We start from the raw sequence: 8,884 nt of genomic DNA on the forward strand, positions 1-8,884 counted from the left end.
AACAGAAGTATTATCATACTTCAGCAGCTTTGCTTTCTATAAATACATTTTATACTTGATTTCTCATTTCCATAAGAATTATTTTTTATTATTTTTTCTTTTCATTACAACTACGTATTCACTTGCAACTTAGGAATGTGAAATAGTTCTTCAAGCCTCCTTGAAGTTTACAACAAGTTGTGCAGCCAGACCATATTGTCTCAAGCTTAGCTCCTAACCTTAGTTTTGGCTTTGGAAAAAAAAAATGTTTTTTTCAATCTTGTGATGAATTTCACAGAATTTCCAGGAACATGTAAGCCACATATCAAAACTTTGTAATTTAAAGTCCCATTTTGGGATCTGGAAGAGGCTGCAGTTAATATTCATTGCATTTATAATATTTTCTCATGCAGTAGAATCTGTGTTCAATGGGATCAGAATGTGGGTTTAGCTGAAGAGCACTCTTACATAAATTAAGGCAAAATGTTCATAAAGTGTTACACGGGCACAGAAAAATGTTTTTTGAATGAAGCAATAAATGTAAATTTCTCAATTCCTTATAACAGGAGATCAGATTCACTTTCTGCATCCAATCTCAACCAAATCTGAAGCAATTTCACTAATGTCAATGGAATTAAATGGCAGTAGATACAGTTCTTGAAGTTTCATCCCTTTTTAAATCAGTGGCAAAACTCCCAGTGCCTTCAGATCCCATAGGTGCACCTAACTCATGGGAACAGCACTGCTCTCCGTTGGCCTACTAACCTTTGTGACTTAACACATGCTATGCTTCCTGTTTGTAGTCTCTGAGGTAAGCCCTCTGTGCTGTTGAAGGTTCCTGGCCTAAGGTATCGTGTTCTTTGTTTACTGTCTGGCTGCATAGATGTCTGGCACAGATTTCAAAGTACAGTAGCTCAAAAATATGCTCAGTGCATATATGCATAAACCCTGTAGTGGATTGCATCACACGTTCTGCATCCGAAACTAGAACACATACTTAATACTCTCTGTATTACTCATGGCTTGCATCAAGCAGGTAATAAAACACAACTGTATCAGTAGCACAAATAGTAGTTTAACATCATTGGATAAAGTGGATTCATTCCAGGCTGACATCAAGAAAATGAGTTCAGGATATTTTTCTTTAAGTGTGTAAGAAAGAAACATACGACATACTCTGCAAGATCAGTACAGTTCAGCTAATCCAGTTTCTTTCCGTGCCAGCATTCACAGCACATACAAGAAATTCTATATTATACATTTACTGAATTTTCTTTCCTCCAATTTTGAAAGGCTTGGCACAGTCAAGTATTTCAAACAAATTCAATATCATATTAAAAACATCAACTCAGTTTCAGTAAAACAAGTGTCTCAGTGCAATGGAAAATCTATTCTATATGCTTCCAGGGAGGTCACTTACTGCATTTGCTGGACTGGATTGCACTGATCTTGCTGAAATTAGGCATCTAAGCAATATTTATGTGACATAACTGAATTATAGACAATCACAGTGAAACTTCCCAAGTGAAGCAACGCTTCATGAAGGTGAAACACTGAGTTAGATTCGAGATTACTCTCGTACCACATACATAGATCATCTTGAGTGAGATCACACAGCACATGCAGGACAACCAGCAGAACAGGTCCAGCCAGCATGAGTTCACAAAAAGCAGGTCCTGCTTGACCAATGTGATTTCCTTTTACAATCCAGTGACCCACCTGGTGGATGAGGAAAAGGCTGCTGACATAGTCTAGCTAGACTTCAGCAAATCCTTTGATACTGTCTCCCACAGTATTCTCCTGGAGAACCCGGCAGCCCATGGCTCGTACAGGAACGCTCTTTTCTGGGGAAAGAACTGACTGGAGGGCTGGGCCCAGAGAGTGGTGGTGAATGGAGTTAAATCCAGCCAGTGACCAGTCACAAGTGGGGTTCCCCAAGGGTCAGTACTGGGGCCAGTCCTGTTTAATATCTTTATTGATGACCCAGACAAGGGGGCAGAGTGATTCTCAGTAAGTTTGCAGATGACACCAAGCTGGGAGGAAGTGTCAATCTGCCTGGGGGTAGAAATGCCCTTCAGAGGGATCTGAATAGGCTGGATGGCTCAGATGAGGCCAATGGAGCGAAGTTCATCAAGACCAACTGCTGGCCCTGCACAGCCCCAGGCAACATTACAGGCTTTGGGCAGAGTGACTGGAAGATTGTGTAGAAGAAATGGATGTGGAGAAGTTGGTCAACGCTCAACTAAACATGAGCCAGCAGTGTGCGCAGGTAGCCAAGAATGTCGATGGCATTCTGATTAGTATATGAAATAGCATTGCCAGCAAGACCAAGGAGGCGATCATCCCCCTGTACTCACCTTGTGTGCTGTGTTCAGTTTTTGTACCCTCACAAGAAAGACGTCAAGGCCCTGGGGCAGGTCCAGAGAAGGGCAACAAAGCTGATGAGTGGTCTGGAGTGCAAGTCATATGAGAGTCGCTGAGGAAACTGGAATTGTTTAGTCTGGAGCAGAGGAGGCTCAAAGGAGACCTTATCGCTCTATACAACTATCTGAAAGGAGGTTGTGGCAAGATGAGTAATTGGCCTCTTCTCCCATGCAACTAGCAACAGGACTACAGGGAATGGCCTCAAGTTGCACCAGGGATATTAGGAAGAATGTCTTCTCCAAAAAAGTGGTCAGGTGCCAGAAAGGGCTGCCCAGGGAGGTGATTTGAGTCACCATCCCAGAAGGCATTCAAGAAACATTTAGATGTTGCACTGAGAGACATAGTTTAGTGAGGAAATATTTGTGCTAGGTGAACAGTTGGACTAGATGATCTTGGAGGTCTTTTCCAATCCTAACGATTATATAATTCTACAGTTTGCCTCCTGCTGGGGCTTATTGCCAGTTTTGCCAGGCTACCATTACTACCAGTGCCAATCACATATAGCAAAACAGTCTTGTCACTGTGATAAAAAATATTCTCTTGCTGTACCATGTGGTCACTCTGTCACATCCAGGTCCTGGGCAGAAAGCACACATGATGGAGAGAAACACATCAAGCCTGCCCAGCAGGCAATCACTATTTCTTCTCCATTTCTTCACCTGCACCCCATAAGGTAGCCCTCTCACTGCTTTTGCCAGATGAAGCCACTACATAAGGGCAGTACCACCAAATTGAGTCACAGGGAATCCCAAGTCATGATATCTCTTTGGGCAGAGGTTTCCCTGTTCAAGGTCTGTTTCTCAGGGCTTGAATTTCCACGTCACGATGTTGGCAATTTAGGCACAGTGAGAAGGAATTTTTGTCTTGTTTGTTCCAGGCTAAACAGAACAAACTGAAAGAAACATCAAGGTCTTGGAAGGAATAAGAAATTATTCCTTTACTCTGGAAAGGAGGTGCAGTTCTAACAAGAAAAATCTGATCAACAGAGCTCAAATATGACTTTTATCCACTTCAAGTGAAAATCAACACCATTATACATTGTAAACAGCTCAAAAATCTCATCCAAGTCAACAAATCAACATCCTTGCTCTTAAAGCACTACCTTATAATAGGTTATTAATAATATCATTCAAGGACAACTAAAAATCTGATGGAACTTTCGATAGTCTGCACTGAAAATTGACAAAAACATAATCCATACACAAGCATGGATTTCTGCAGGTAAGAAGGTTAACATCCAAACACTGTTTCCCATATTCTTTGATCAGCTGACTGTAGAGAAGATTTCTAAAGCTTGCAGTCCCATTCTAGCTCCAAAAATACAGCCAGCTTGCCCTTGCAGTTTGGCAAGAATCAGCAAAATTGTGTTAACAGTTTCTTTCAAGAATACAAGTTAGTAACTGCCAAATGACAGTAATGACCCTGATGTATTTCTCCCCTTAGGGCCTTTTTGTTTAGAATCCAGCTGCCATTCAAGCAGAAAAAAAATCACTTTGCCACAAACTCTCTCATCACCCTGGGCTTTCTCCACTGCCACCAGCACTGCAGCTTATGAGAGGCAAGGAGCTGCTTGCAACCTGAAAATGTGATATTCCCACCTGAGATTAGACACAACAGTGTGTGTATTAAGGACAAGCAGAGCCTGCTGAAATCCAAAGAGTCTTTCCACAGGATTTTGGTCAGGTCCTGAGTCCCTTTTTATGCATTCACTCATTTTTTCCCTTGTTTATTTAAAGAACCATTTCTCTGAAATCCAGGCAGAAATACGCTAATAGTTTTTGTATTATCTCAGGGCAACGGTTTAATCATAAATTAAATTGAGAAGTGCCACAGTCCGAAGCCAAAAGAAAGAGGCTAACTATGACATACCACCTGTGCTCTGCTTCTCTGGCTCAGTGCTGACCTTGGTTGACAGGAACATGTGCCTGAAAATGGCTCCCAAGTGGAAACTCATCACAACATGAACAATTGCAGCAGAATGATAAACACCCACATTGCACAAGAAAGCCATCAAACTCTCACAGCAGCCAGGATTCCAACTGCATCTGGAAAGAAATATACATGTACCAGAAGAACGCATGTGTATATATATGAACATGTATACTAGCGTTTACACACATTCTCTTACCATGCTTTGTGCCTACAGCATCATGTTTCAATTTGTAATAAAACATAGGCATGAAAACATCCTTCTGCTCCCTTATGTTAGAGACAACTAACAGTATCAGGTTTCCTACATACAAACACAGCAAAAGGTTGCGATTTCTTGTAGCGATTTAATCCTACCAATTCACCCATCCCATGCATTTTCCCCTAAACGAGATAACAGATGAATTAGTAGCTTGGATTTCCTTTTAATACTCTATGATTACATGCTCCCGCAAGATCATGAAAGCTGTGAAAAAGCCATAAAAAACTGGTCTAACTGCATTTCCTCTTAACTAACAAAACAATGGATTTTAAATGTTACATGAATGGTTTTCTTTCACATGTGGTCTTACGCAAGACTCCTGCTGTGGAAGTCAAAGGTTGGCAGTCATCTTCAAAGACAAACAAAACAGCCAAAACAGTGTTTATGGGCTCAAATCTGTTCACAGGCACAGGTATTTGCACAAGAGGAACACAATGCATTCATGTGGGAATCATTTCAACCATGGAAGATCAGGTGCATTCTCCCAGAGCAAGGTGTTCTGCAAAAGTGTTTGAAACAGAGGAATGACCTAGCCTGCCAAAGAAGACCAAAAACAATTCTTACTTTCTTCTGTCATCTTCCTTCTGAAAGTATTTGCTATCTTGGCCACCTCTAGACATTCACAGACCAGGATCTGTGAAGTTCAAGTCACTGGAGCAGTAAAAGAAATAGAAGATTTTCTGTTTCTCAGCATGAGAAGTATACTTGAAGCAACACAAGCAAGATAGCAAGAAAACCTTTTTCTGTGCCTGCACGTCAATCACAGGAGATATGTATCATCAGTGTACAAAGGTGACAAGGAAAGAAGCTGCTGCAGTGGTGACACATACGGAGATGCAGACTTTTGGGATAGATGCATTTGCAAATCTGCCTGTAAAAATGTCTGATAAAACTCTCTCAGTTTTGAAGACCAAATCTGACACCTCTTAGACAGTTTTCACACCACAAATGCCAGCTCTGCCTAATATGTGTGAAATTCTAGGTGTGGCTGGAAGATGTGGATCAGCTCATGCAGCAGAGCCTGCAAGGTATTGACCCACTAGAGTTCCTCTGCAACCATTGTTAAGATGTATCTGTAGAATCATAAAGGTTAGAAAAAACCACTAAGATCATCTAGTCCAACTGTGAACCCATTCCCACCATGCCCACTCACGATGTCCTTCAGCACCATATCTCCACATTTCTTGAACACCTGCAGGGATGGTAATTCTGCCACCTCCCTTCCCTGAGTCTTCCTGCTCTTGCCCACATGTGTACACTGCAGCATTTAATCATGTAAACAAGGGAAGAAACAGTGGTGAGGATGCATAGTTTGTTTTTTGTTTCAAAGACTCTCTCTGTACACTTGCCAAAGCCAGATGCTGTAACACTGCATAGTGTTACTCCACAAGATGGGCCAGAATCTTCCAGACACTGGGTGTGGTGGGTGCGAGGCCGCATCATCAGCTTTTTGAAGCTGCGTGGGTAGTTTCCATTGTGGTCTAGCAGCCATGCAGGACGCACCCAAAGAAGCTGGGTAAGCTGCATACAGGAATTAGCCCACATTAAATTCCATGCTTTCACAGCTAGATTGCTACTCATACCCAGCCAGCTAGCTGAAAGCAAGGTAGGCCCATCTTTTGCTGGATAAGGAGGTGGGTTATGGCTCCCATGAAATAAAAGTAAGTTTAGAGCGGAATCAGGAGACAGATCTGCTCTGCTGAATATCTCAAAGAGGGAAAACACCAAGCTTCCATGGCTTCAGTCAACTAAGTTTCAAATCTTGGAAACGTCAGCCTTAAAATGAATGACTACCCACTAAGAGAACATGGAAATCACAATAATTTTCATCAGTTCCAGACTTTCCAATCACCTTCCAGCAAATACCAACCAAGAGCTTGGAAGCCCCATGATAGACTTCCAGGCAGTCCTAAGAGCAAAGCTGCCCCCTCCCCCCCCCAAAAAAAATATCCCGTTTATACCAATAAATGAATACAAGGCTAATAGTCAGTTACCTGTCAAACGCCATTTTCACTGAGAAGCTGCAGGAACCAGGGAATACAGAAATACAAACTTTTTTGTTTCCAGAATGAAATTTTCTTTTTTCTCCCCCAGATCAGTTTGGGACAGAAACCTATAACAAATGAACCAATTATTTTCTTCAGCCATGTTAAATGAGTAGACGTTGGAAGGGAGAAAAGGAGAGATTAATACTGTTAACCAATGTAAACCTTAAGACCTTTATATTATCAGACTTGTTTTCATATAATCAGAGATGCTGACACTAGAAAAAACAACAACAATTTCTTACCTAAACCTTTATATGAGCTCAGATCGAATTACCAAGGAAAAATATATTACAAGTCAGCCAAACCAGCATCCTCTCCCAATAACTAGCTCATTTTTGTTACAAATGAAATGAAGGTTCCTTGCCTTCCATGTGCCTCAGCCTGAAAGTTATCACATTTCAACTGTGTACATCATTAATATGCATCAGTTTAAGTATATATCTAAAAAAATTGGGCAATAATTGACTTCCGGCATCATCAGTTTGCAGTCTATACTAAACCATTAGGAGCACAACACAAAGCCAAGGGTCACAATTCTCTTACACAACAAGCAGGAGCAACAGCTGTTACTTTGCTAGTTACTAATTAACTGAACTAATTAACCAATAATAAATGAATCACTAGGACTATTTACCCAGCTGCTTCAGAGTAAGCTTATGCCTGAGTCATATGAGAAATCCCTCCCAGCCACTAAATGTGCTACAGATCACTTTATCTGAGTTTATTACTGCTTTTTAATCTAAGGACATATTGCTGTTCTCAGTTTACAGATTGAAAAGTGAACCATATTAACTAGTCTTGAGTTATACAGGAAATCTGTGGCAACAAAGCCTTGACTACAACAGACCTTATATTCCTTTTGCATACGCTTGCCTCCTCAGCAAGCAAGCTGTCCTTTGATACTACAGTCTGTCCCGCTTGCAGGTGTATTAACTTACAACCATCAAAAATAAGATTTCTCCTATTGCTGTCAACCAGGGCTTTGCAACTAATTTTAACATAAGCAGTAACAAGCCTGATATCCTAAGAAATTTAAAGAAACCACACGTCTTCCTTTACAGTTCAAGTAGAGCAGTAAGTTAGTAAGTAGCAAATTAGAGGAACTATGTATGTTTGTATACATGTACTTATGAAAAAATACATATTTGCTCCACATACAAAACAACAAACTTTAGTAGTCTAAACAGCCTACAGACCCATGAAATATCTAACTTCTGCCTCATTTCCTTTCTCAAACTCTCCATTAATTTATCTCTTAATCTATAGTATTTCACGTCTGCCACTGATTTCAAACTGCTGCCATTTAGAAGGAACAAATACCCTGTATCTACAGAAATTATTATTTTAGCCTAAAATAGAGGTCAACATACAAGAGCACTAGCTGTCCTTCCTAGATGACTGTCAAATTTGAGAATTAAATACCCCATGATTTGCCACGATTAAAGACATGCTTGTTTCCCAGCATTTGCTGCTAGTTCTGGCAAGCCATGAGACAGCAAACTCTAAATCCGTAATGTGACTGGTGGAAATGTTGTTTTTAAAGGTTTAAAATGTTTTAGCAATAAATATTAAGTCACTCAGAGATTGGAATATGTATGGGATCAATTTTTCACCACATCTCATCAGTCTTTTTATACAGTGAAAACCAGCATGGTTACTCTGGCATAAAACCAGTGTAATGGAATGGAGACTCATGCCTGTGGTCACTAACGTGACCTAGTTGTATACACAAAAGGATATGGGAAAAAAGTATTAGGAGTGTCAAAGCCCAAACTTTCCAATATGACATTGGTTTTGATAATCACTTGGTAACACTTTGTCAACGGTTTACGGGCTGGTTCGGCCCGGTTCCGTGACTAGAAGGGCGGAGGGATCCGCGGATCCGCGCCCCCGGAAAAAAAGAAAATAAGGGACCCCGAAATAATTGAAAACAGTGGCAACAATCTGAGGTAAAACAAAGTAATTTACTAAATATGGTATCAACAGAATTTTGTAAGGAGAGAGAATGTGAAATTGATAGTGGATCGGCCTTACCACAACGCTGAGATGAGAAGCGCAGGCAGAGAAGCGCAGGCAGAGAAGCGCAGGCAGAGAAGCGCAAGCGAAGCAGCGCAGGCAGAGAAGCGCAAGCGAAGCAGCGCAGGCAAAGAAGAGAGCATCAGGTGACCTTGCCGGGAGTTATATCTCCTCGCTGACCGCAAAGCCCCCTGGGGAAACGTAGCTGCTCTTCTCCGCTGGACAG

The 8,884-nt window shown here is 41.1% G+C and overlaps 1 long non-coding RNA gene across 1 annotated transcript in view; it reads right to left on the bottom strand.

Moving 5' to 3' along the window:
• Positions 1–7,206, bottom strand: part of LOC104911240 — a 137,604-nt gene extending 130,398 nt beyond the window's left edge. Inside the window, exons 1-2 of the long non-coding RNA XR_002115423.2 lie at positions 6,885–7,206; positions 6,589–6,707 (exon numbers count right to left, since the gene is read on the bottom strand). This is a non-coding gene — a long non-coding RNA (uncharacterized LOC104911240). The remainder of the gene's footprint in view (positions 1–6,588; positions 6,708–6,884) is intronic.
• Positions 7,207–8,884: the final 1,678 nt, after the last annotated feature.

This window comes from Meleagris gallopavo, chromosome 5 (assembly GCF_000146605.3).
Source record: "Meleagris gallopavo isolate NT-WF06-2002-E0010 breed Aviagen turkey brand Nicholas breeding stock chromosome 5, Turkey_5.1, whole genome shotgun sequence".
In the NCBI taxonomy this organism is placed as follows: domain Eukaryota; kingdom Metazoa; phylum Chordata; class Aves; order Galliformes; family Phasianidae; genus Meleagris; species Meleagris gallopavo.